Genomic DNA, 25,618 nt, shown 5'->3' on the forward strand with positions numbered 1-25,618 from the left:
GGCTCGGAAAACCCAAGAGTTATTGTTGAAAAGCCTCTCTATCCTCAACGTGTGACTGTTTGGTGCGGTTTATGGTCCGGCGGAGTCATTGGACCTTACTTTTTCGAAAATGAGGCTGGAGCAACAGTTACGGTGAATGGTTCGCTATCGAGAGATGATTAATGATTTTTTATGGCCGGAATTGGATGGTATTGATCTGGACAACGTTTACTTTCAACAAGATGGCGCTACGTGCCACACAAGCAACGAAACCATTGATCTTTTACGATTGAATATCTAAATAACACCTCTTATTAAACCCTGTAGATGTATGAAATAAATAAGACAGGTCACATTGGCCGAGTGGTTAGATGCGTTGTTTCGGTAAGGCACAGATCCTGGGTTCGATTCCCAGTTGCAACTATTACCTTTTTTTAATTTTCTGCCTCTTGTTCTGTTGAATTTTTCATTTAGTTTTATTACTTTTAAGAAAATAAATAAGAGTTACGCCATTTTTATGCCAAACTATAAATTTCTGGAGTCAACCATAACTTTAATGTATCAAAAAGTGTTCAAAAATAAGTGTTGCTGTAGTAATGAAAAAAGTTAAACCTTGTAAATTTCTAATTTATTATCAATCTGTAGTACCTACCCGTATGTATATATGTAAAAGGAGCCCCTTTAGAACACGCTATAGACAGCAACATGTATCCAACCTTCTTGATAGGTGTCAGTTCGTTACTGAGCGGAAGTGTGTTGTTGTTCGTTGTATTTGTGCAACAAGTTTAATTATTATTTGCACATCGACCCTCAGTAGCCTTTGTAACCGGTACTTCTTGGTTCATCTGCCCACCCTTGTGTCTTGTGTCTTGTGTCTTGTGTCTTGTGTCTTGTGTCTTGTGTCCAGTGGCGGTTTTCTCTTAAGTGTATTTGTACAGTGGACCCCCGTGAAAAGGTAAAAAAATAAGACAAGCTTCTAAAATAATTTTATGTCCTATTCAAATCCTAAAAAAATCACCCGTCCCTGAATACTTCCGAAAGCCAGTCCGAAATAAATATCATACGTGCGATGTGAATTCAGCAACTTTCTTTTCTGAGAAATAGTTCATACAAAACTCTTGGAGGCCCTTAAGCGGTAAAACCTGCAAGCGGGTAAACCTTAGGAATTCGGTAGCTGACCGGGTGCGCAGCGACTATGTGATTTGTTAACATCAAATTGTTACTAAATACTATTTAGTAAGAATCAATAGATCTTTTTCTATGATTATTGTGTTTTAAATTGTTACTAAAAGCAGCCAATTACTTTTTTTTTTACGTAAAAAATGAACAAATTTTGTACAAAAATATGTACTTTTATAACCTACGATACTTATCATATTCATTAGCCAATTCGAATGGCAAAATTTGATCTTGTTGCTACGTCGCTAATTTCTGATGCAGTGATATGGTGGAATTCGTCAAGATCTAGGGAAAAAAAATAACTAACTGACCATCAAGCAGAGAGGACGGACAGCCAAACAACTCGGTCTTAGCACCCACTTCTTGCCTCATTCACATTCATAGATCATCTCATACATACCCTTCTATTATTCTGACTCTTGACATGGCCCTACTTCAAGTATCTGATTCACTTGATCGTGCCATACCTTCCTGTATACATATAATGCATAATGAAAAAGACCTACATAGAATTTATAGTCGGCGAAAGATTTTTCTTCTTTTTTTAAATAGAATAGACCACGAACCGCCACCGCTTTTGTCCTGTGTCTCGTATCATGGAACAGCGGAAGTGAGATACCAGTCAAACTACTCGAGCTTTCGTGTTAAATTACGTTTGGCGAAACGGAACACACATGCATTAGGTGTTCTCTGAATTTGAAGTGTTTTAGGGGTGAGATATGAAGTGAATAACCGGACCGGGCAATCGGATTAAAGTTGCCTTAAACCGCCACCGAGGTGGAAATGGGCCTGATCACTCAAGATGATTTGCATTTGATTCAGTCAAGTGAATTTTAACAATTTCAATGCGTTTTTGAAGCGTGTATCGTTGCATTTTTATTAATAACATAGTTTTTACTTGTCAAATGTTAAAAAATAACAGTTTCAAAAGTAACATCTACCGAAATAACGGGCTATTCAAAATAACACTTCTTATTGGAAAACCTGTATTATCAAGGCAAATGCAGGTGTTAGGAATTTACTAAAAGTTTATCACGAAACGGCCTGCAATCCCGTTTTTAACCGGATTACCAATAATTTGAAGAGATTCCTAATAAATTAGCAATAATTTTTTTTCTCTGTGTGGTATTGGTGTTTAATTAAAAAATAATTTTATAACATCTATAAATGCGTTTTAGTTTAGGTGGAAATTCGAGACAATAGATAAGTTAAATAATTAAAATGAATACAGTCTGCGACATATTAATGCATTTTCTTGCCTTGTGCTTGGGCCCACTATTCAGTAGATAATTGTGTCTGGGTATTCCTACTCACAGCTAACAGTATAGCGGACCTTTGCCTACAAGGTTCAATTTAAAATTCAAATTGTCCGATATATAATGTATGCATGCGCGCTCTCGAATGTTCCTAAACCCTCCGGGCTAAGGTAGTATATTTCAAATATCAGGAATTGTTGTCAATATAACTTGTTGCATAATTGTAAGCCTATGTGCGGTTTATTAAATTTTTAGTATTGCCAAGAGTTAAGCGTAAGATAAGCACCAGTGTAAAATTAATTAATTTCACACTGGTGCTAAAAATGTTTTTGTGGATACTTCTCTAGGTGAACCTGCACTGAAGCATTATTTTTTATTTAATATTTTTTAATTATTTTTTTATTTATTTAATTTAAATCAAATATGACATTATAATTATTAAGTTCTGCAAGTATTTTTTTCGCTTTTCTTATTATTATTACAGCTGTTTCGGCTTTCAAGGCCATTTTCAAACTGTGGTTATAACCACGTTTAGACGACTTATTTATATGATTTTATTTTACAGCCTCCCTCGATTAAATAATTGTGACAATAGATTTCATATTCTGTGGTATTTTATTTTTTCGAAGTCTGTTTTCCCCACATTAGTGTTATTTTAATTGTGTAATAATGACGTGGCTGCTATTAATTTATTTAAATGTGTTATATTGTTTAGGTTTTGTGAACTAACTAAGAATTATTTTTTTTTTAAATATAATCTTGTATTTGATTGAGTAATACAGCGCCCCTGAGGTGATTTTGCCCAAAAACGGCGATATACAAGTCATCCAAATATAATTATTATTTTCATCCTTAAAAATCATTTCTTTTGACTTTATTCTTCTCCTACTAATGAAAAACAAGAAGCTTTTTTGATAAATTTCTGTTGAATTTATATGATGGATGTGTAAAAGTATATTTTTTTAAATACCTTTACAGTCTTACTTATAAAAATTCTCTAATACGCCGCTGCAGCGCTGGTATGGCTATACGGTCAGGAAGGTCGTATGCTGCTCAAGTTGAAATATTTACTCACAATAATATTCATGAAAACTTTTTTTAGACTGGCATCACTTTGTTCCAATCCTCAAAAACACGGTCATTTTTGCATTTCGCGTTTAGTTGCTAACTTCACGTTTCTTCAGATGACATTTGCTTTGTTGACCCGGTCTGCTTTGAATTGCTTCGAAATTTGGTTTGGTAAATCGATATTTCGATTTAAAATATTCCTCTAATAGTGCTGCAAATGGATATTACTGCTTTTTTATATTTTAAAATATTTCAGATGTTTGTCAAATCTACAAGATTTTTAACAAATTCCGCAATCTCCGTCTTAATACCATAGTAATACATCCCTCACCCTGGGGGCTGGGCATTTTTAAAAGCTATCAGTCACTAATACTGCGGTATTACGGACGGTATACGCAGTACGATTATGTCTAACTTTTTCTACTAACCTGTTTTTAACCCTCCGTATTATATATTATGAGTAAAACAGTTACTGTATATTTGGGTCTGTTTGGATAAGGGGCATTTATGTTTTTGGTCATAGTTCAAATTTCTCAATCGGGTTTAATGTGTGTGGAATGGATTCAGCTGCATTAATTTTGTTTTTAAGTTTGTTGTGAAAATTGTTTAACTGGGCGACAGAAAGTGACATGGAAGCGTAAAAACTAGGTAGAACCAACAATAAGTAGGACAATAAATTGTTTAGACGGGCAGAAAGTGACATGGAAGCATAAAAAACTAGGTAGATCCAACAATACGTAGGAAAATAAATTGTTTAACAGGCGACAAAAAGTGACAACATACAACGCTACGTAGCAAAATAAATCTTGTGCGAGCAATTTGTGATAATAAGGGTAGTAACAGCGATGCACAGGAGGTCGCTTACGCCCGAGGAAGACATGGCACGACCGAGTGAATCAGATACTTGAGTCGGGCCATGTCAAGAGTCAGAATAATAGAAGAGTATGTATGAGACGATGTATCGATGTGAAAGAGGCAAGGAGTGTGTGGTGTGACCGAGTTGTTTGGCGGTCCGTCCTCGCTGCCTACCCTTGCGGTGAACGGCGTGATGGTTAGTTAGTTAATTAGTAATAGTTTAGTGCAACAGTTAATAAAAAATCAAAGTTTGCTATTAGTTATATTTATATAGAAATTCAATACAGAAGAATAGTATTATGCTTAGCTTAGTTATTAATATTATTGAGGTATGTTACAGTAGCCTTCTTGTAACTATATTCCGTACAGTTAAACACATTTACAATTTCTGCGAAATTATTGACAACTTAATGCAATCTAGGTACAAGTGAGTATCAAAAGGACTCAGTCCTAATATTGTTGTTATAATTAAAAACAATTTTTGTTCTAGTAGTTCTAGTTGGTATTTGAAGATGACAATGAATCAGGGCTGTCTATAATATTTGACGCTATATACCTACATATCATTTTAATTTTTTTTGCATTTAGAGCCAAATTAATTAAATACTTTTTAGTACATGTAAATACCAAGTTATCATAATAATAATAATAATTGTTATTATTTAATGAGTACGCAACATTCTGCCAAAGCGCTCATATATGATTTCACAATAACAGCTAAATACAGAGAAATTCAATGAAATTCAGTTGGAGACAACAAAAATTGTCACGATATTCTAGATGCAGTTAAGTGCAGCAACATGCGGCGACTTACGGATAAAAACAGCGTACATGGCGATATACATACATAGATAATATACGGCAATACAAAACAAGATACAACAAAATCTTTTTTTGACGCCAACTCGCCTGTTGTCTTTTTTAATACGTCGAAAGCATTGATGTTCCACTTTTTTACCTCCACCTCCCCCAACGCTCTACCTAAAACTACCGAATCCACCACTTATCTCGTTCTAATAGTGGAACAAGTTTCGACGCGATATGGTCGAAAGAGGTTTTTTTAGCTTTGATAGAATGTACGAAAGGGTTAGATGTCAAATGGAGCTATCAACTACTCCGCTCACTTCTGATATATATGTTTTCAGTACAGTCATGAATAAGACTCATGTTTGAAGAACGCTGTCAAATCATCCAAATTTACTTTGAAATCGGTTTGCCGATTTGCGCAACTTACATAATATATAGCAAACTAACTAACTAACCATCGAGCGTTTCCCCGCAAGAATAGGCAGAGAGGACGGACCGCTAAAAAACTCGATCTTGACACACACTCTTTGTCTCATTCACATTTATACATCGTCTCATACATACTATTCTATTATTCTGACTCTTGACATGACCCTACTCAAGTATCTGATTCACTTGGTCGTGCCATGTCTTCCTCGGGCGTCTCCGTCTTCTGCTTCCATTCACATTTTCTTCATATATTCTCCTTACACTCCTTTATTCGCTCATTTGCTCTATATGCCCAAACCATCTAAACTTCCCTTTCTTAATCTTACTCATTACGCTTACACCAACCTAGCACTCTTTGCGGAACTCCACATTTCTTACACGATCATACATGGTTCTACCACACATACGCTTCAGGGATCTCATTTCTACAGCATTCAGTCTACTTTAATCATTTCTCTAACAGTTCCATACAACAGTGTAGTTAACAGCTTTCCATTGTGGACTGCTATCTTCGCTTCTTTGGACAACATTAGCGCCAATTGCGTTCTCTATTAATGGAGTTACCTGCATTTGCCCTTCTTTCAATATATGCTTGTTTTAATTCAAAATTGTGTTGAGAGATGATGCTGTGCACATGGTTAATTGAGAAAAAAAAGCCATATGTATTGAGATCAATCCAGAAGAGGCCCCACAGATTCTATTGCATCCACTAAAATGGACCTTTTGGAGGAGTTTACATGGTAGTGTCGTCATTTTACCTTAATTCTTCACAAATCTGACCGCAGCTCGTGTTACGGTCAGTGGAGAGCATTACCAGACCATGATCAATGATTTTTTGTTAAAAAATAATAACATGTATCCCTACTAGATTTGGTTTCAAAAGGATACCGCAACCATCGACTTGTTAAAATCAAAATGTTGGCAGTTCATTTCGAGAAATGGGCTTATCAGTTGACCTCAAAGATCGTGCGATTTGACATCCTCTCGATTATTTTATGTGGGAATAAGTAACATCATAAAGTCACTGGTTTAAACTGACAAAACAGCAACAAGTTATTGCTTTAGAAGTCAATATTGTTCGAGTTATTCGTGACATACGACCAACGGGGCTCGCTAAAGTGGCCATCTTAATACATAGAAATTCAGCATGTGTATGTTTTTAAGAAGTTGATCGATATTGCTGAAAACTTTAAAGTTCGTTCTTATTAGTTTCAGGAGTGCGATTGGTTTGGTAGAAGAGGTAGGTGACGCGCGAGAAATATTTACCGCAATATCATCTCTGCACCGGAATGAGATTCGGAGTCGAATTTAAGTCGATGTAATGTAGTTTTTTAAGAGTAACATTGTGGTATACAGTAGTGAATGGTGGAAGTAATCGGAGACGCCCAAGAAAGACATTAGCAATAGCGAAGAATTGCGGGTCTATGCGTGTCTTCCTCGGACGTCCCTGAAATCTGCTACTATTACTATATTACTTTTTTTTATTTTTTTATTTAATAAATGTTTACATGTTACATTTTTTGACATTTTTTTAACTACCATACTAGACTTATGCCCGTGTGTGGTAGTTATACATGAAATAATAATAAAAATAACATAAAAGAACAAAAAATAATATTTTATAGAAACATAAGTATGCAAGTATGAATCATACATGAAATAATAATAAAAATAAATATAGTTATAGTTATTATACGTAACTGAACTGCTTCAGAAACAACATTATGAATTTGATTAGTGATAATTAAAAATTTCCACTGATTCGGTATAATTATTTCCCTCCATTAGTATTCTGTGCAGAAAGGAATACATATGGTAGTTGGTCCCAGAATTTCTACACTGAAATAAATCCAGAATTCTAGTATTATACAGTAGAAGAAATTCTGGGCAATCAAATGCATTATTTACAGTTTTATGTAGAAATACCAAGTCCGTGAAAATACTTCTATCCATAGACTAAATAAGACTAGACACGGCATAACCATTGAAAAATAACCCAAACACAATTTTGGTTTGGTTCACGTGCACATTTATGAAAAGGCGCACGCATTGTGTCGCAATGCGAAATGGGCACTGTGCATTGCGTTTTACCTTTTGTTGGTCTAGAGTTAAGCTATTTTGCTTGTCAGCTATTTTTGCTGGTAAAATTCCTTACGTCACATGAATAACACACCCACAAGGATCCACCAATAGGGTGATTCATGTTAATTATTATCACGTGCGGAGCATACAAATATCACGCAACCAATGCGTGATAATTATTAATGTATCAAGGTGGAAACACATTATTAAAACCCGACGCGGATGTTCATAGTGTGATTCTAGTCATAAGAAAACAATACATTTGAATCGACTCAACACGCATCGCGTTTCATCGGGTCGCGTCGGGTTTTAATAGTGTGTTTCCACCTTGACACGCGCGAAAGCTCAAAAGTGTGTGATTTATTTGGTCCGTGCATTTTGCCAATCAGGGTTGTATTAAGTCGTTATTGCCTTTCGGGTAACATCTGGTTCGCCTTTTTGATTTTTTGTAGAAGAATTGATAGAAATAAATTTGCCTCATTTAATGAATTCATTTTTTTATGGGTATTTTCGCTTAGGTTTCCCCACAAAACCGGAAAAAATGGAGAAATGGTTAGAAACAATCCGAATTCAATTATGTGACAATAACTGGGTACCATCAGCAGGAAACCGATCTAACTGCAATCGGCCTCCGACGTGTAGACTGCAAAGCTTTGCCTGTTTTTCTGGTAATTATAAAAAACTTAAGAAAGTTTATTATGTATTGATAATGTCGTTGTTTTCAGGCTGATATTGGACAGTCGCTGTCCACCATGGCCACAGGTCCTGCGAATAGAGATACCGTCATTGTTTCTTCTCGAACAGGACTGGTTCGATCCTGCTGAAACTTCTTTTGTAATTGAATAGCCGGTTGTTCCTCTATCAGAATTGCAACAACCGATGTGCGTGAATGCCGTAAATAATATGTAAAATCCTATTTAACGGGCGTAAATAAATAAATAAGTATATATTGTAATCATGTAATCTCCACCCCCCTTACCCCTTACCCATACGCTCTCTGAAGCTCTGTCCTCGTCATTGTTGATTATTATTCATTTGCGAACCGAAACGCGAGCCGAACTACTAATTATGGGAAAGGAACGAAGACATATTAGGTTGTTTCGTTCCTTTCCCATAAGTCGTGGTTCAGCTCGCTTGTGAACCCGCAATATTTTATGATTTATCTCTCTCTTTATGTTAATCTTACATTATGTTTAATGTAAAGTCTTAGGTTAGTTTTAATACTTAGGTTAGTTTTCAATAATGTTATCTTGAAAAAGGTTGAGAAACTAGCTGACCAAAACTAGTTGACACAATTTCTTAATTCTAACAAAGTGGTTGAAGACAAAATAACTTTTAATTGAATGATAGAAGCATAATTATTAAATGATACGCAGTGTTGTTCTAGTCTCTATAATTTTATCTTACTGTTAAATGTTTTACTAATATTATTTTATATTTATCAGTTTTAATTATTTTGTATAATTTTCGACAGATTACTAGATATATTCTGTTTTATAATGCATGCAAAAGCCCGACTGGGCATAAAACCAAATTAAATTAAATGATTTCAAGTCACAAAGTGATTGCTTTCCTCAATAATTATATACTATTCTATATAAATACTATGGTAAATTAAAAAAAAAAAACTATTCACAATAATAAAAATGGAAACGTTTTTGCTTCTATAGGACCTGTATAGAAATTCAAAAACAAAATATAAATTAAATTAAAATCATTTTGTGTTATTTATCAATTCTTTCCTGATTCAGCCCTTATTCAGCTGCTGTAAGTGTTAGTTTCTTTTTGGCTTTATGTCCATATTACAACACCTCTGACAACAAATTCTCCGTGGTTTTGCTTACGAGTTTGAACGCTTGTACAAGGAGTTTAAATGGAGTTGGGTTGTTAAGTTAATCTCCATATTTGTGACGTACGCTATGTGGGGTCATTTTAAAAATGAATTTAGCTAGACAGGGCTAATCTAGTATAATACATCAATGCTTCTATCTGACAATTTAAGCATTGTCATATCATTTAAAAGAGTGATGTAGTTCAACAAATTTGCTGGAATACCCATTTTAAAACTTAGAAAACGTAAGATTTTTTTGTATATAGCATGTTAATGTAAATATAGACTTTTCATGTAAATATAACATTTTATTGTAAATATATTATTTTAATGTTAATATAACATTTTTATGTAAATATAACATTTTCATGTAAATATAAAATTTTAATGTAATTATACTAATTATAACATTTTCATATAAATATAACATTTTCATGTAAATATAACATTTTCATGTCAATATAACAATTTCATGTAAATATAACATTTTAATGTAAATATAACATTTTCATGTAAATATAGTATTTTCATGTAAATATAACATTTTCATGTAAATATAACATTTTCATGTAAATATAACATTTTCATGTAAATATAACATTTTAATGTAAATATAACATTTTCATGTAAATATAGCATTTTCATGTAAATATAACATTTTCATGTAAATATAATACTTTAATGCAATGCAGACTGATATCGAATTATTACTTGCAATGCGCGTGCATGAATAAGATGTAAATTTCAATATCGTTACAACGAACTGTGTGTACTTTTTTTCGAAACTGACCCGTTATTTGTAAACACAGTAAACGCACGTAAATGACTGCATAGCTATAATAAGTGTAATTGAGAAATAATTGAACCAGTCACAATGCAGCCAGTCCGTTAATATTATAATGGAGGTATTGAAAGCGCGTTCACATTGCACAGTAATTCAGAGCGCCCTTTTAATGGCTCTATTTATTAAACAATTTTAATTTATCACTTAATGTTTAATAACCGACATTAAATGTCATCGGAATTACATCTGGCGCACTATAGGGGCGGTATCAAACGACATGAGACAAGCGACCAACCAACACAACCCACACCCGCATATATTCCTCTCTATACCTAGTACTTACTAAGTATTAGTACCAGTATCGGCTCATCGCTCTAGGGGTCACATTAACGTCACACAGCACACATCACTAGGTACTTCTACTAGTTCTGGAGAACTGTTGTTAGTAGGTACTAGGTGGAGTAGGTACCTAGGTACTAGGTTCCTACTCCACAAAGTTAGTGGTGGCTCTTCTGGGGTACTATGGGAACAAACATAACACCTCGCTCGATTATCCAATATATGGAATATGTAATTAAAACATATTATAACATCACTACTACATCTAACACTAATATCTCTACTAGTTCTGAAAAACTTTTGTTAGTAAGTACCTATAATAACTTACTATTGTAGAACTATTCCATTCCTTACTGATAAAAAGCGTTATTATAATATTAACCAAATGTCGAGGGCTTTTATAAAATTAAACGTACAAATTTCGGTTGCCTGTTAGCAATGGGGGGGAAGCAATCTTACTGTTGAACAGAATCAATTCGCATATATCGACATATTTAGCTAAATATGTCGATAAAAATAAAATAATCCACATATTGAAGCTGCCTTTAAAAGACAAGCTTTTTTACTTCTAGTTTAATTAATATACCCACTGTTTATATTTATGTAATTCTCTTTCACAAATCCATTTAACAACGAACTAAAACTAACAATTTTGTAATGTTTTGAATATAAACTAATTTGAATTGAATGGGGGAGTGCATAAATTTTCAAAATTAGAACTGATAATTATTAATCATATCAGACAAACATATCAATGTGTTATAACTTAGTCAAAGCAGACAAGCGATAAAGTAAGTACCAAAATTACTTAAATAATGAATAAATCTTTTTTTGAAATGTGCATTTTTTTTGTTACACGTTTGATGTCGTAATTTTTCAATATTTCTCACATCATAATGGTACATTTCTTCGTTTGAAAGGTAATTATGCTGAATCAAGTATTTTTTTTATAAATGAATTCAGCTTCACAAATCTTAAAATCATGAAATCCCGTGATTTTTCACGGCTAGTAAGAAATAATAATAACTGTTTTATGCTTTGTTTAACAACGAACCAACTTTGGATTTTTTTTAAAAATGCTTACTAGAAAATTATTTCATATTTCTTTTTTATTATATTCTTACATTTGCACGTTGTTAGGTATGATTCGAAATTAATATTCTCTGTTAGTTTTTGAGGAAAGTACCTAGACATTTATTTATTTATGCACAGTGTTCGGAAACTACTGGTAAATTTACATCACGTAGAGAACCCAAAAAATATTTTTTTTTCGATTTTTGTAAACTTTTTTTTTTCGGCAGCCCAAAGGTAAAAAAAAAACTTTTGAAGCCAGTTCTACGCTTTGATGCATTTTAAAGATAATAAAAAAATTTAGTAACCCCGTAGCGACAGATTTTTTGAGACCACAAAAATATCACCTTTGGACTCGATTTACTCGAAATCGAAAGCTTAAAAACCTATGTAAGATGAGCGAAAAGTTGTAAAAATTTAAATATAGTGTATGTATTTTACCGAAATTATGAACAAGTGTAAATAAATAGTATAGTTTTTCAAATACACGTGGTCAAAAAAAATCTGTTTTAAGGTATTATCAAAAATTAGGTAGGTGTAATGTGATGTTATTTACCGGAAGATTTACTACGATACCTAAGGATTACATTTTATTTGTTTTATTCATCATTAATATTATTTTGTAATAAGTAGTAATGTATACATTGTTTAGAAATCATTAGAATATTATTTACCGTTGTGTGTTGGGAAGGTAATCCTTTCCGGTTCAGTGGCTGAAAGTCGCAGGAAAATGCGTAAAGTTTTTCACATTTTCAACAGTTTTTATTTTTCACAGGAACAGTCTTGTTAAATTTTTGCACTTTTATGAATTATAAAGATAATATTTTTACGTTAAAATATTATTGATAAGGACGATTCAGGAGGTATCGATAATGTCTTGATTTGAAAAAGGCGCGCAGTTCCGCGTATTAACGTATGTCTACGTGACGTACTGAACGCGAAAGGGTTTCTACCTTTTTACAACGTGGTTGCCTGATTTAATAACAACAATGAATATTGGTTGTTGATGAAATTTGATCTGCTTAGATTCGCTTAGGATTCCGGTGAAATAACGTTATCACGAAGACGAAAACACGTGTTAGAAAAAAAAGTTTTGTTTTCTATTTTAATAAAAGCAATTAAAAGTTATTATTTGAAATTAGGATGAATTTTGACGGAGACGCTAATGAAGTGTATGTAGATATAGGGCGTTATGCATTCAAGCCTTCTCTAGGAAACACAACAATACGAGAGACTAGATCGTATAAGTCAATAACGGCGGAATGTGGGTCTGGTTGCACTCAGCGAGCAGTGCCCGGCGCGCAGTGCACGGATAGCAGTAGTGCACGCGGGGGCAAGCGTTGCAGCGGACTGCATTTTGTGGGATCCGTATGCACCGGGGGCGGGAAAGGGGCCCGGGGTACGGGCGCTAGGGCAGGCGAGGGGCGCTCAGGGGTCGAGCGCAGGAAGGGGGCTCATTCATGAAAACACGAGCTAGCTAGCGCCGATCCGCGCAGCTCATGCCCGGAGCTCAGAGAGTAGAAACGGTAAGCAGGGCGCAGAGTGGCGCAAACAGTTTTGCCAGTTCACCGTCATGCGTCAGTCGCATAGCGCACTCTTTGTTTTTCTAGCAACACACGAATATTTACAATGCGAGCCTTGGCGCCAATTTCACACAAACATCACTCATAGTATACATATACATACACATTCACGACGGATGACGTACACTGTCATGCAATATTATCTTTATTACTGTTGACTTGCACAATTGTCATAACACATATTGTTATAACTATCGTCATAGATGATGACGGCGATTGAAAAAATAATTATTTGGCTAAGAGCCATCAAATAAATTCCCTTTATAAAACAACGTAAATAAATAATTTTAGTAAAATTCACATAAACTTAAATAGGTATTTATGTACAAATGAATAAACTATGTGGCGAAGTAATGCCTTTTCAGTTCTAGAAGGCAGATATAAGATTCAAAGATTAAAAAAAACAACATATATTAGTTATAGAAGCAAAATAAATTAATGGTCATCAATCCATTTACGAAATGTTCTTGTCACGCGTTGGGTATTGGATACAAAATTGATAATTATAAATCAATATAAAATGGAGAAATATAGAAAAATAAATGCGAAATCAACGACAATAACGAATTTTAAATTTATATTTTTTAAATAAATATACAGTACGAAGTAACACAAAATCACTTTTTTTGGTTTTTAAAATTTGATTACTTAAAAATATTTTGAATACTTTTGAAGTCTTTTTATAAACCCGGAAAAAAAATTAAATCATTCCTTTAACAACTGCTTTAAAAAATCTCTTTCTTAAAGAGCCCCTTGTCGGTTATGGTTTTATTGAGTAAGGCAAATTAAGTTCTTTAGAACATGATATTATAACATTGCTAACAAGCTTGAAATTCACAAAATAAATTAAAACACACTTTTCTGTCATGTTTTTTTCTTGCGTAAATCAAAAGAGGCGTCTGCTGTTAAGTGGAAATTTAAACCTTATTGCCATATACATAAGGAGTGTTATTGTTAGCGGCCCGATTCAAAATATTACACTACGTGTTAAATTGCCTTAAGAGGAAGCTTCAAGTCAAAAATGTGTATATTCTTGGTATACCTTATATTGTAGGCAGTAGGCATTAAAATCGCTTGGCAAACGGAGTCTAGAAACGTTGTCACAGATAATCTTAGCTATAATACTGTAATTTTTAAAAGTTGTTTCGTTTACGCATTCATACATTTCTATTGAAAAATATTTTTTTACTAGCTTACATTTATATTATTTATCGAGTAATTTATTTTTTTATACAAATACAAATTCTACTCAAGCGAAACGATAGAAAAATCTTCAATTTATCTAAATCATATTTTTTGGTATTTATAATGTACACCAATTCGTTATAAATATTAATCAAAATAGTGATTTAGCATTAAGCTTTGCCTTAAGATAGGTTTGAATTGTATAGGCGAGTTTAGGTGGAGGAAAAACTATCAATTTCATTGGTAATTGTAATAACTGGATGATTTGTATTGCGCCGTTTTTTTTAAATCCCCTCAGAGGCGCTATAAAAGTATTTTCCTTGCCTCCATAACTTTTACTTTATTTTTTTAATTCAAATATATTTGCACGATATAGAAACATAATGGATAACAGAGTAATAATTCATAATTCATTCGCTGCATTTTTATAATTATATATGTATCAGTACTTTTAATGTTTTACTCTTTACTATAGTGAAGTATCAATACTTTTAATATTGTTTTACTCTTTACTATAGTGAAATATCAATACCTTTAATGTTGTTTTACTCTTTACTATAGTGAAGTATCAATACCTTTAATGTTGTTTTACTCCTACTATAGTGAAGTATCAATACTTTTAATGTTGTTTTACTCTTTCTATAGTGAAGTATCAATACTTTTAATGTTGTTTTACTCTTTACAGTGAAGTATCAATACCTTTAATGTTGTTTTACTCTTACTATAGTGAAGTATCAATACTTTTAATGTTGTTTTACTCTTAACTATAGTGAAGTATCAATACCTTTAATGTTGTTTTACTCCTACTATAGTGAAGTATCAATACTTTTAATGTTGTTTTACTCTTTCTATAGTGAAGTATCAATACTTTTAATGTTGTTTTACTCTTTACTATAGTGAAGTATCAATACCTTTAATGTTGTTTTACTCTTACTATAGTGAAGTATCAATACTTTTAATGTTGTTTTACTCTTAACTATAGTGAAGTATCAATACCTTTAATGTTGTATTACTCTTTACTAAAGTGAAGTATCAATACTTTTAATGTTGTTTTACTCTTTACTATAGTAAAGTATCAATACCTTTAATGTTGTTTTACTCCTACTATAGTGAAGTATCAATACTTTTAATGTTGTTTTACTCTTTCTATAGTGAAGTATCAATACTTTTAATGTTGTTTTACTCTTTACTATATTGATGTATCAATACCTTTTATGTTGTTTTACTCTTACTATAGTGAAGTATCAATACTTTTAATGTTGTTTTACTCTTTCTAAAGAGAAGTATCAATACTTTTAATGTTGTTTTACTCTTTACTATAGTGAAGTGTCAATACTTTTTATGTTGTTTTGCTCTTTACTTTAGGCAGGTATCAATACTTTCAATGTTTGTTTGGTATTTATTGTATTTTATTTTATTTTTATGCATTATAAAAAGTCATAAACAATCATATTTTACAGTGTAAGGAATTTTTTGTATCATTGACAAATAGAGTAACGTCATTCCAAATTTAAGACCAAATCAAAAAAGGAAAAATACTTAAAATTATAATTATTATTTTTTTGGTACAATATCTTACATTTCTTAGTACAATTTAGTAATTTAGGCTTCACTTAGGCTTACCCGTGCAGAGGCCTTCGTTTTAAAATACAAAAAAATATTCATAATACATTTAAGGAAAATATATAAAATTTTGGTGAAGAAAAAAAAACATAAGATTAAGATTAATTTAAACTAAAAATATAGATTTATATTAAAGTAAAATAAAATTTGAATGATATAAAATAATAAAAGCAGTTCTGATAAAGTATTGACTACAGGTTAAACGCGACGATCGTCATATTAAATATATTCATAGATAGCGTTAATTACTTTATTTAATTTAAATAGGGCTTTTTGCAAGGTATTGCTTTACAATATTAAGATAAATAATTTATTTGCGCCTGTGCATACGCAATATGAATATGATAAATAGTTGTGTTCGTTTAAAAACTTAATTCTTTGAAGAAATGCATACGAATACAATATTGTACCGATGATACAATCCAATATTGAATTTGTATGTTTTTCTTGAAAGAACTGAATTTTTCCATCTAATTTTTAAATTTTTTATTTTATTTCTAGCGCCGCTTTTGTGAGATATTACCTCAGGGGCGCTTTACAGTTGATGCAGGTATTACAAAAAATATAAATATTACAAAAATAAATTGATTTTAAGTAAAATAAAATGAAGTACAGGAACAGGTGATGAAGTACAGAAACAGGTGACACGAAGATGTAAACTCTGCAGAAGAATCCTAGGTGGTCAGGAAACTGGATCAGCTGCTGCAGCGAAAGAGTCCTCCGCGTCCACCAACAGTGCCAGCACGAGGTTTGTCATCCGTCCAGGTATGTGTCTGCTGCTAATAGAGCGCTGACACAATATCCTCGTAGATACCAGACCTTGACAGCACCGCTGTGACATGTACCAGCTTTTACCCGCGGTTTCGCTCGCATGGTATTACGGAGAAATTACTGTACAAAAAATTTTCCCACGGGAATGAAATCATTTTCCGGGATGAAGTAGCCTATGTCATTTCCCATTCCTCCCACTTCCCTATGTATTACCTCAATAGGTCGCTCAGTTGCGACGCGAAAGAAGGACAAACAAACAAACTATCGCATTTATAATATTAGTAGCAGTACAGTTGACTAGCAACAGGTAGATGGTAAGCAGATGAATGAAACAATTTACGCAATGTTGGATATGCGCACAGGTCCGGCCCTGAGCCAAACAGTCCCTGGCTCGAGTAAATTTTTTTCGTCCCTTTTAAAAACCAGTAACTTTTAACTCTTCAGAAGCCTAGGTGTGATCGTTGTAATCAATAATATTCCGATGATTTATATTTTTGTGTAGTGCCGTTTATATAAAAAAAAAATTTCAAGGAAGGCTGTAAGAAGTTGAGTGTTATCAGCGTGTTAATTGCGCCCGCGTAGGCCGATCCTGTAAATGCCGCATCCGCTATCGTCATTACGACTGCAGCTAGGTACAACTGAATCTTGCATAGTATGCATTGCACCGGAACTCAGCTAAAGAGGCTCTGTTGCAACGTCAGTCTCAACCGCTATTATTTCCCTCCCTGCAGTGTGCAGTAAGTAAGGCAGATTGCGGAGGAATGATATCATTCATCACTCGAGAGGAAACGGATTATGACAGGAGAGTGATGGACTCCGAAGTAACAATGTTTTTTTTTCTTCATAATTACAATTACCTTGGAAAATAATGTATCCGTTGACTATTCAGAACAAAGAAAATGTTCCCTGTTTTTCTGTGAGAAACTCTAATAGGAAAATAATAAGGGAAATTAAATAACATAAACTCAATGTAATTAAGCTGCAATAGAACTCAAAGCAGCAACTTATTTACATTATTGCAGGACCGATTTCAGCAAGGTATTAGAATGTGTATCGCATTTTCACTCGCTTAAATTAATTTTCCCCACAGTATAATGTCATCTGAATTACCAACGGAATTCACCAAAAACCGACAGAAGTTTTTTTTATTATCATTTCCTTGCTTTTCCCTAGAAGATGGGGTTCACCTCCTTGGTGGGCTTCTCTGATTTTTCTGTGATGTATGTTTTCTATTTTCTTTTGGTAAATGAAATAATTCATTGGATAACTAAGTTGTTCGCTAATTTTGGTGACTAAGCAGGGGTGACCAGTTTCATGGGGTGAGGTTTGTCTAGGTCTTGGTGGCTGATACGTCTGCCCTTTGATCTCTCCAGTCGGAATCTCTCGACCCAACGCTTTACACCGCAGTGGGAGGGATCGATTCATATCTCACTCCTGGACGGACTGACCCCCAGATTCAAACCCATCCTCACACATTATTTACAGTCCCAATTGGGGTATGTTGTGAGGTTGAAGGTAGTAGGGAGGGGAAGTATATAGTGTCAAGGAAGGTGGGGAAGTACCTGAATATTCAAATCTGGTCACCAAACAAGGCTAAAGCCATTTCATGCAACGTTTCAATTTGGAATAGCGGTCTTTGAATAAGGTGATGCTAAGACTATTTTCAACAAAAAAAATAAACATTTTTGAATTTTCGTAAAAAGTTCTTCATATTTTTTACTTATACCATCATGTAGAATCAATTTCCGAAGTTTGTGCACTTTACCTCCGGAAACCCTGTATATCACCCATTATTAATTAATTTTGAAGTATCACACATCATAAAATAAAATTTCTTCGCGCCCTCCGGGATTTTGAATACGATACAAGATTTATTTTTTTTAATTATATTTATTCAAGAAAAAAATTTACAATGTGTGATATACATATATATTTCACTAGTAATAAGATAAAAGATATTATGATATGGTTATTATTTATTATTTTCAATGTTCGATTGCTTGTGTGTATGGGATGAGGTATTATTTGTTTAGTTTCTTAGATTTATTTGATTTTTTAACATATGTTGTTTTTTTTTTTCTTTCTTTTATTTTTTTTTTTTTAATTTACTTTAGGTTTTCAGTATATTTTTTTAATTGTGTTTTGAATTCTTTGAATCTGTCTTTAAGTAATCTTATATTTTCTGGCAATTTATTGAAGAAATTTGTTCCTAAGTATTTGTAGTTTTGTTGACCCAAAGTTTTTTTACAATTCGGAATTGGTAACATGTATTTTTGCCTGAGATTTGCTGTGTTTTTGAATGGTACGGTTTTGTTTAGGATATCATCTTTGTAAACTTGTAAGGTTGAGTGATACAGGAAAAGAGTATTTAATTTTCTGACTTTAAATTCTTTGAAAATGAGTTCAGATGAATATAAAAAATGATTTCTTTAGTGTTATTTTAATTATTAGTTTTTGCGCAATGTAAAGAGGTTGTGTGTGAGTTTTATAGGCGCCCCCTCATCCTATTATACCATATTGGAAAAGATACTTCCGTAAATTCTGATTCGTCAGAATTTGTTGACATCAATTTGATATCGATAGTTTGCTGTCTGTTTGGATCACACATTCCCCCGAGATAAGTGAGATAGTGGATAGTGTGGCAAGCTGCCTACAACGATTCCTTGGAACAACAAGGTTCCAATAGACTCCTTGACAAAATTAACTTATTTGCTTTTTCTCTCTCTTAAAACCCTATCTGAAATGTGTCAAATTTCTTTGTAGATAATAATTATGCAACAAGGTTCTATTTAAAACATATCATATTTATTTTAAGGACAACAAGGTTTCAATTGCGATTTACGAGCAACTTCACATTAATAACACAATTTTAAATTAAATATCCCACTAGAATACATAAATTATAATTTTTTATTAAATACATACATTAGAAGATAAACGTAAATTAAATGATTTAACTTTTTTATTTTTTGGAATAACTCAATGAGTAAAATCTCAAATTGAAATATTTAATTATTGAGTACAATATTAGCGATTCCTAAACAAAAATCTGAAACAACAAAATCAGAAAAAGATACGGTCACATCTACGACTCGAACCGAAGACCCTTGCCTTACCGGGGCATCGCTCTACCAACTGAGCTAATGGGACCCTATCTGCTTCGGTCATATTTAACTGTATCATACTTCGAATAAAAACTACCAACATTGCCTTCATTTTTCTCACCAAACATTTTTATTGGCAACTAGCTTTATGTATGATCGCAAGATTCAACCCGAACTAAATCCAATCTAGACAGTGTCTTTAGATAAACATATTTTTTTTTTATGTGCGACATCTTCAGGTGATATTGTCTTCAATAATTAGATTTAACTTTTTAATTGCGAATACTAAACTCTAATTTAGACTGCTGTGAACTCCTGCAATTGATAAACCGACACATACCCACACGACAAAATATACTACATTACTCGTTCCCATATTCAACGGTTTTACACGATGGGAAACCAATACTGGTGATATTGACATTTTAAATAAATGTATTCCAACACTACCCTTAAATTGTATCTTTGTAAGCCTATTTGATCATTGCATTTCTTCTTGTGTTTTTTAAATTATCCGTTTTCTTAATGTTAAACCTACATGTAAAAGCTCTGTAGGTGGTAAATAAATATGTATATGTAAACCTAGGCCTAAAAATATACATTTTTTTAGAAGAAGAAGGTTTCATTTGTAAATTTTAAGGGCAACTAATTTTTATCTTCCGTGGGTAAAATATTTTTGGAGCAACATGGTTTTATTTGCGTTGAACGCAAATGGCGGTTAACTGAGAAAAATTACATTTATGAAAAATTAATTATGCAGAACCTTTACGTTAAATAACAATCTTTTTCAAATTTGGAATCGGGTTTGGGGACCGCCGCCCCGGGAAACATTTATGGGATGATCATCACTTCTACCATAGTCCATTCCACTTGGTTCACTACGTTTGGTGATTTAGCATGGATGCCCGGGTTCTTTAGGCGAGATGTGTTCAGGATGCGCCTGCCCACCAACTGCGTGGGGTGCCAGATCGCGGAGAGGCTGGTTTAGGGAAACCCTTTGACCTCTCCAACTGGTCTCTCGACCCATTGCATTGCGCGGCTGTGGGAGGGATGTATTAATACGTATGTCACTCCTGGACACACTGATCCCTAGATTCCTACCCAACCATCATACCTTTTACCTTCCCAACACTTCCTATCTTTCTTTTCCTTAAAAACGCATCCCAAAATAAGACATATTAATATATGCCCCTAGGGAAATTATTTTCCTCAGGGTTTCTAATGTTGGTTTTGGTTTCTTGATCAGATTTTCAAGAGTGATCGCCAACGTCGGGGGGACCTGATACGGCACATAAAGAAGAAGAAGATCAGATGTAACCCTGTTGCTCTGATTTTAGCTGATTTTCAAAGCAACATGTTCTATCTGTTTTATTTGTAAAGTTTTTTGGCTAAGCGGTATGTCTTTTTCATGGAATGTTTTGAAATATTCAAAACATAGTTTTCATTCACATCGTAATTCAACCACAATGCAATGAGTGCGGCGACCTCCCTAATGGACCATCCTTTAATTTTAGTTACTCTAACTTATTTATGGGTCATTCCGCCGTTTCGTTCAAATCGCATGTTCTTGCAAAAAAGTCATATGAAAAATAATGTTTTTCAAGAAAATTTTATTGGAAAATGTAGTTATTTAAAAAAGGAAAAAGTAGTATTTACCGGATTAGGCATTTGTTACTTAATAACTTTATGGTATACAAAAAACATGCTAAAATCTCATTTCCTTCCCCGTGTAAATGAGGGACCGGTAAATTGATCAATAAATAAGAACATTTTACACTAGTAAAATCACTACATTCATTAATCGACCTGAATGTACAACTAATTTTGCATATTTATTGGTGTTTAATTTATTTTTAAAGTTACTGTATCATAAAAAGAATTGAGATTTTGTTTTTGTCCAGAAAAAATCGCTGTCGTCTTCCGCCAAAGCGGTAATTAAAATTGTGACCGTGTTTGTCACTGTTCGTCAGCTGTACCCCACCCCGCGCCTCCGTTACTAATCAGTGTACCCAGGGGGGTATAACTCCGAGAAAAAAGTGGGTCAGAAAAAAAGACACGGTAATCTCTATGGGTGACTTGTGACGTATATTTTCCACAAAGCAATACGAACTTGATGCATGTTTATAGGCCGCTGTCACGAACTTCATGCATGTTTATAGGCCGCTGTCATTGGCCGATTTTAGGCTAGCCAATGGGTTGGCTCCGAATGAGAATTATGTTGTCTATGGTTACGCCTTTTTTATAGTTTCTATCCTAGTCGATGGTGAGTATGTGTAGTAGTGACGTATATTTTTCAGTTACAGACTTTTATCTATGGCAAACATTAGGACCCATGGGCTCAGTACTTAAAACCCGAAGATATTGATCTAGTGAGTGGTTCATTTATGAGTGTACCGCTATATCTGGACGGGGGAGGACGTGCGTCGCTGAATAAAGAAATATCTGCGATCTCCGTGCTCGAAAACGACTTTGTCACCGACCAGGCATCATTACCTTCCAGCATTTTTTAAAGTAAGTACATGTTTTAAAAATTCGAATCATGAACCTATAAACTATAATTAGTCGGACTATTTTTTATTGAAACATAAAGATTTGTAATGTCATTATTAAGCGAGTTATTAAGGAAAGATTGTCAAAACCTCATTACCCTCCGTCTCATTACCTTCCGTATCGTAAAATTTTTTGCCGGATGGTAATTTAGAGGTGTGGAGGGTAATGATAAATTTGTAAGGGTTATTTTTACGTGCATCTGGGACCATGTTTGGGGGTTCATAAAAGTTAATATTATCAATAAAAGCAGTTTCTTGCGTTCTAGCGTCGGACAATTTCAGTTTTGGTGAAATACATATTTTCGTTTTATCTATTTACTGATATGGAAAAACAATCTGTTAAAATTTACCCTGCGAATTTTTATTTGAAAATCGATTTTTTTATTCAATTATATAATTATAATTATTCAAATGTTAACGAATAATATATTAAACAAATGGTTTAACTATTCCCCTACAGTCACAATTATTTTCATTACTTATCTTCATTACTTCAGTTGTCTATTAAAACAGATGAATTTTTACAAAATTTCAAGTTTCTAAACAAATCCAGATTTGAACAAAAATCTATATAAAGGGCATTATTAAGAGTCTAAAGCAAATTTCTTGATTAAAAAACCATATCATTACTGTTAGATTTTAAATCATTTAGGGAAAAAAATATTAAACAAAGATATAAAAGTAGTGTAACAATTTTTGGGCTCTCCTGTAAAAGTAACGAAATTGAAATTATCCATATTTGTTATTCAACTTCTCACTTGATCCGATACTTATGATAATTTTTCTTTATTATTTGTTACAGGCTAAACACCATAATCCACAATGGCAAAGTTAAATAAAAAACTGAAAAAAGAAGAAAAGTTATCCAAGGACAGGCTGCGTAAGCAACAAAAATATGCTGAGATTAAAAACAATCCGGAACTGTACAGTCTTCAGAAAGCGAAAGAAAAAAAAGATACTTAATGCGAAAAGCGCAAAAAAAGATTTGCAGCATTGAAGATATGAGTGAAAGAGCCCAGAGAGAGCAAAGACAAAGATGGCGAAAGAACTCTGTAAATTATTGGAAGAAAAAAGAGGAGCAGCGTAAAATAGAAACGATTACAGTAGAAAATATGCCTCCAATTCATGAAAATGTCAAGGAAGTACCCAATAATGTGCAAAATACTCTAGATCCTGACCCTCTCGCAGTCGAGAATGAACAACAAATCATTAAAAAAAATGTGCGTGGTCTAACGAATGTTAGAAAATTTAGGTATAGATCATTGAAAATCATTAAGACGTTACAGGACCAGATAAGCAAACTCAGGAACGAGAAAAGAAACGAACAAAAGAAATTGAAGGCGTTGCAGCTACAAAACGTAAATAGACCAATCGAAGATACAGTAGAGAAAAAAGTAAACGACATAGTTAAATACATCCCAATGAATAAAGTCGAAGATGTAAAAAAGAAATTGTTGTTAAGTGAATCGCTGTCTCGAGGATTAAATGAAAAATACAAGGCTTTAAAAAAACAGAGAAAAGACAGTTTGCGAATGAAATACTGAGAGACAAGAACAAGCTAAAGAAATATAAAGTACTCAGTAAAGTTCCCTTTCAAATCAGAAAGACTTTAGCTGAAAACAAGAATAACAAAACAAATGAAATAAAACGGAAGATACAAGATTTTTTTGAAGAAGATGTAAATACCGGAAAAAAAGAATTTGTGAAACGCAAAGGTTTAAAAAAACAGAAAAGATATATTTCAGATAACTTCAAAAACCTCCACGACAAATTCTGCAAAGAACAACAAAAAATCAGCTATTCGACTTTTTGTAAATATAGACCCTACTGGACTGTTTTCCCCAAAAAAGAACGAGACACTTGCCAATGCAAACTTCACTGTAACGTTGATCTTCTCATTAAAGCTCTGAAGAAAGCAAAGATAATTGTAGAAGGATCAGCGACAGAAGTATTGAAAAGCCTGTGTTGCGATACTAATAATAAAGAATGTCTAGAAAGATCATGTAGTTCATGCAAAAATAAAACATTGAATTACGGAGAATTTAATAACAGCACAAACATTAACTACTATGAGTGGACAATAGAAAAACAAACCTACAGGGGAAAGGATGGAATCCAGAAAATGAAAACCATAACAACTAAAAAGAAGCTCGAGGACAACCCTCGTAAAATAATCGAAAAGTTAGATGCCACCATGGATGTTTTCTTAAAACACACACGAAACATCGTAATGCAGTACTCCGCTATCAGAGAATTGAAAGATAATCTGACAGACACGGAGGTTCTCATACATGTTGATTTTAGTGAGAACTATTGGTTGAAATACCATGAAGAAATTCAGTCCTTTCATTTTGGTGGCAGCCGAGGACAAGTCTCTCTTCATACAGGAGTACTTTACTATGTAGACAGCCAGACGAGTCTTCCTTCAACCAAATCATTTTGCACGATGAGTCGGTGCCTCAATCATGATGCTTCAGCTATATGGGCACATCTAGTACCTGTTCTGAATATGGCGCAGGATTTGGTTCCATCGCTTGCAACGATTCACTTCTTATCTGATTCGCCATCTAGTCAATATAGGAACCGCTACATTTTCTATATGATAACGAAGTTAATAGATCAAGTTCCTAATATCGAGAGGGTCACATGGAACTACCAAGAGGCGGGACATGGTAAGGGGGCCCCAGATGGCATCGGAGCGGTTGTGAAGAGATCTGCAGACAACTACGTGAAATTTGGCGGAGACATCGGTTCCTTTGAAGAGTTTGCTGAAGTTGTCCGTCAAAATGTTCAAAACGTCGAATTGACTGTCATTGCAGAAGACGAAATATATCGGAATAAATTTCCAGAAAAACTTCCCGGATTTAAAGGAACAATCAAAGTACATCAGGTGATTTGGTCTTCGTCGTTGCCATACAGTGTTGTTTTAAGAAGCCTCAGCTGTTTCAGTTGCCAACACAGCAATCTGTTATGTAAGCACAGCAAACATCTGGGAGTACTGAATGTAGAAAATGACGAAGCCTGTATAGATGTCACAGTTGACATGAATATTGAAAACTTAAGCCTACAAATTGACTCGCCTACTATTTTCAATAATATTGATGACAATATGCTATTGAGCGA

General features: G+C 33.5%; 1 long non-coding RNA gene across 1 annotated transcript in view; it reads right to left on the reverse strand.

The window, feature by feature from the left end:
- The window catches only part of LOC149422684 (uncharacterized), a 147,797-nt gene extending 135,311 nt beyond the window's left edge, over positions 1-12,486 (reverse strand). Inside the window, exon 1 of the long non-coding RNA XR_016302436.1 lies at positions 12,355-12,486. This is a non-coding gene — a long non-coding RNA (uncharacterized LOC149422684). The remainder of the gene's footprint in view (positions 1-12,354) is intronic.
- Positions 12,487-25,618: the final 13,132 nt, after the last annotated feature.

Source organism: Hesperophylax consimilis, chromosome 7, assembly GCF_061612785.1.
Source record: "Hesperophylax consimilis isolate HC1 chromosome 7, BYU_Hcon_1.0, whole genome shotgun sequence".
Taxonomy (NCBI): domain Eukaryota; kingdom Metazoa; phylum Arthropoda; class Insecta; order Trichoptera; family Limnephilidae; genus Hesperophylax; species Hesperophylax consimilis.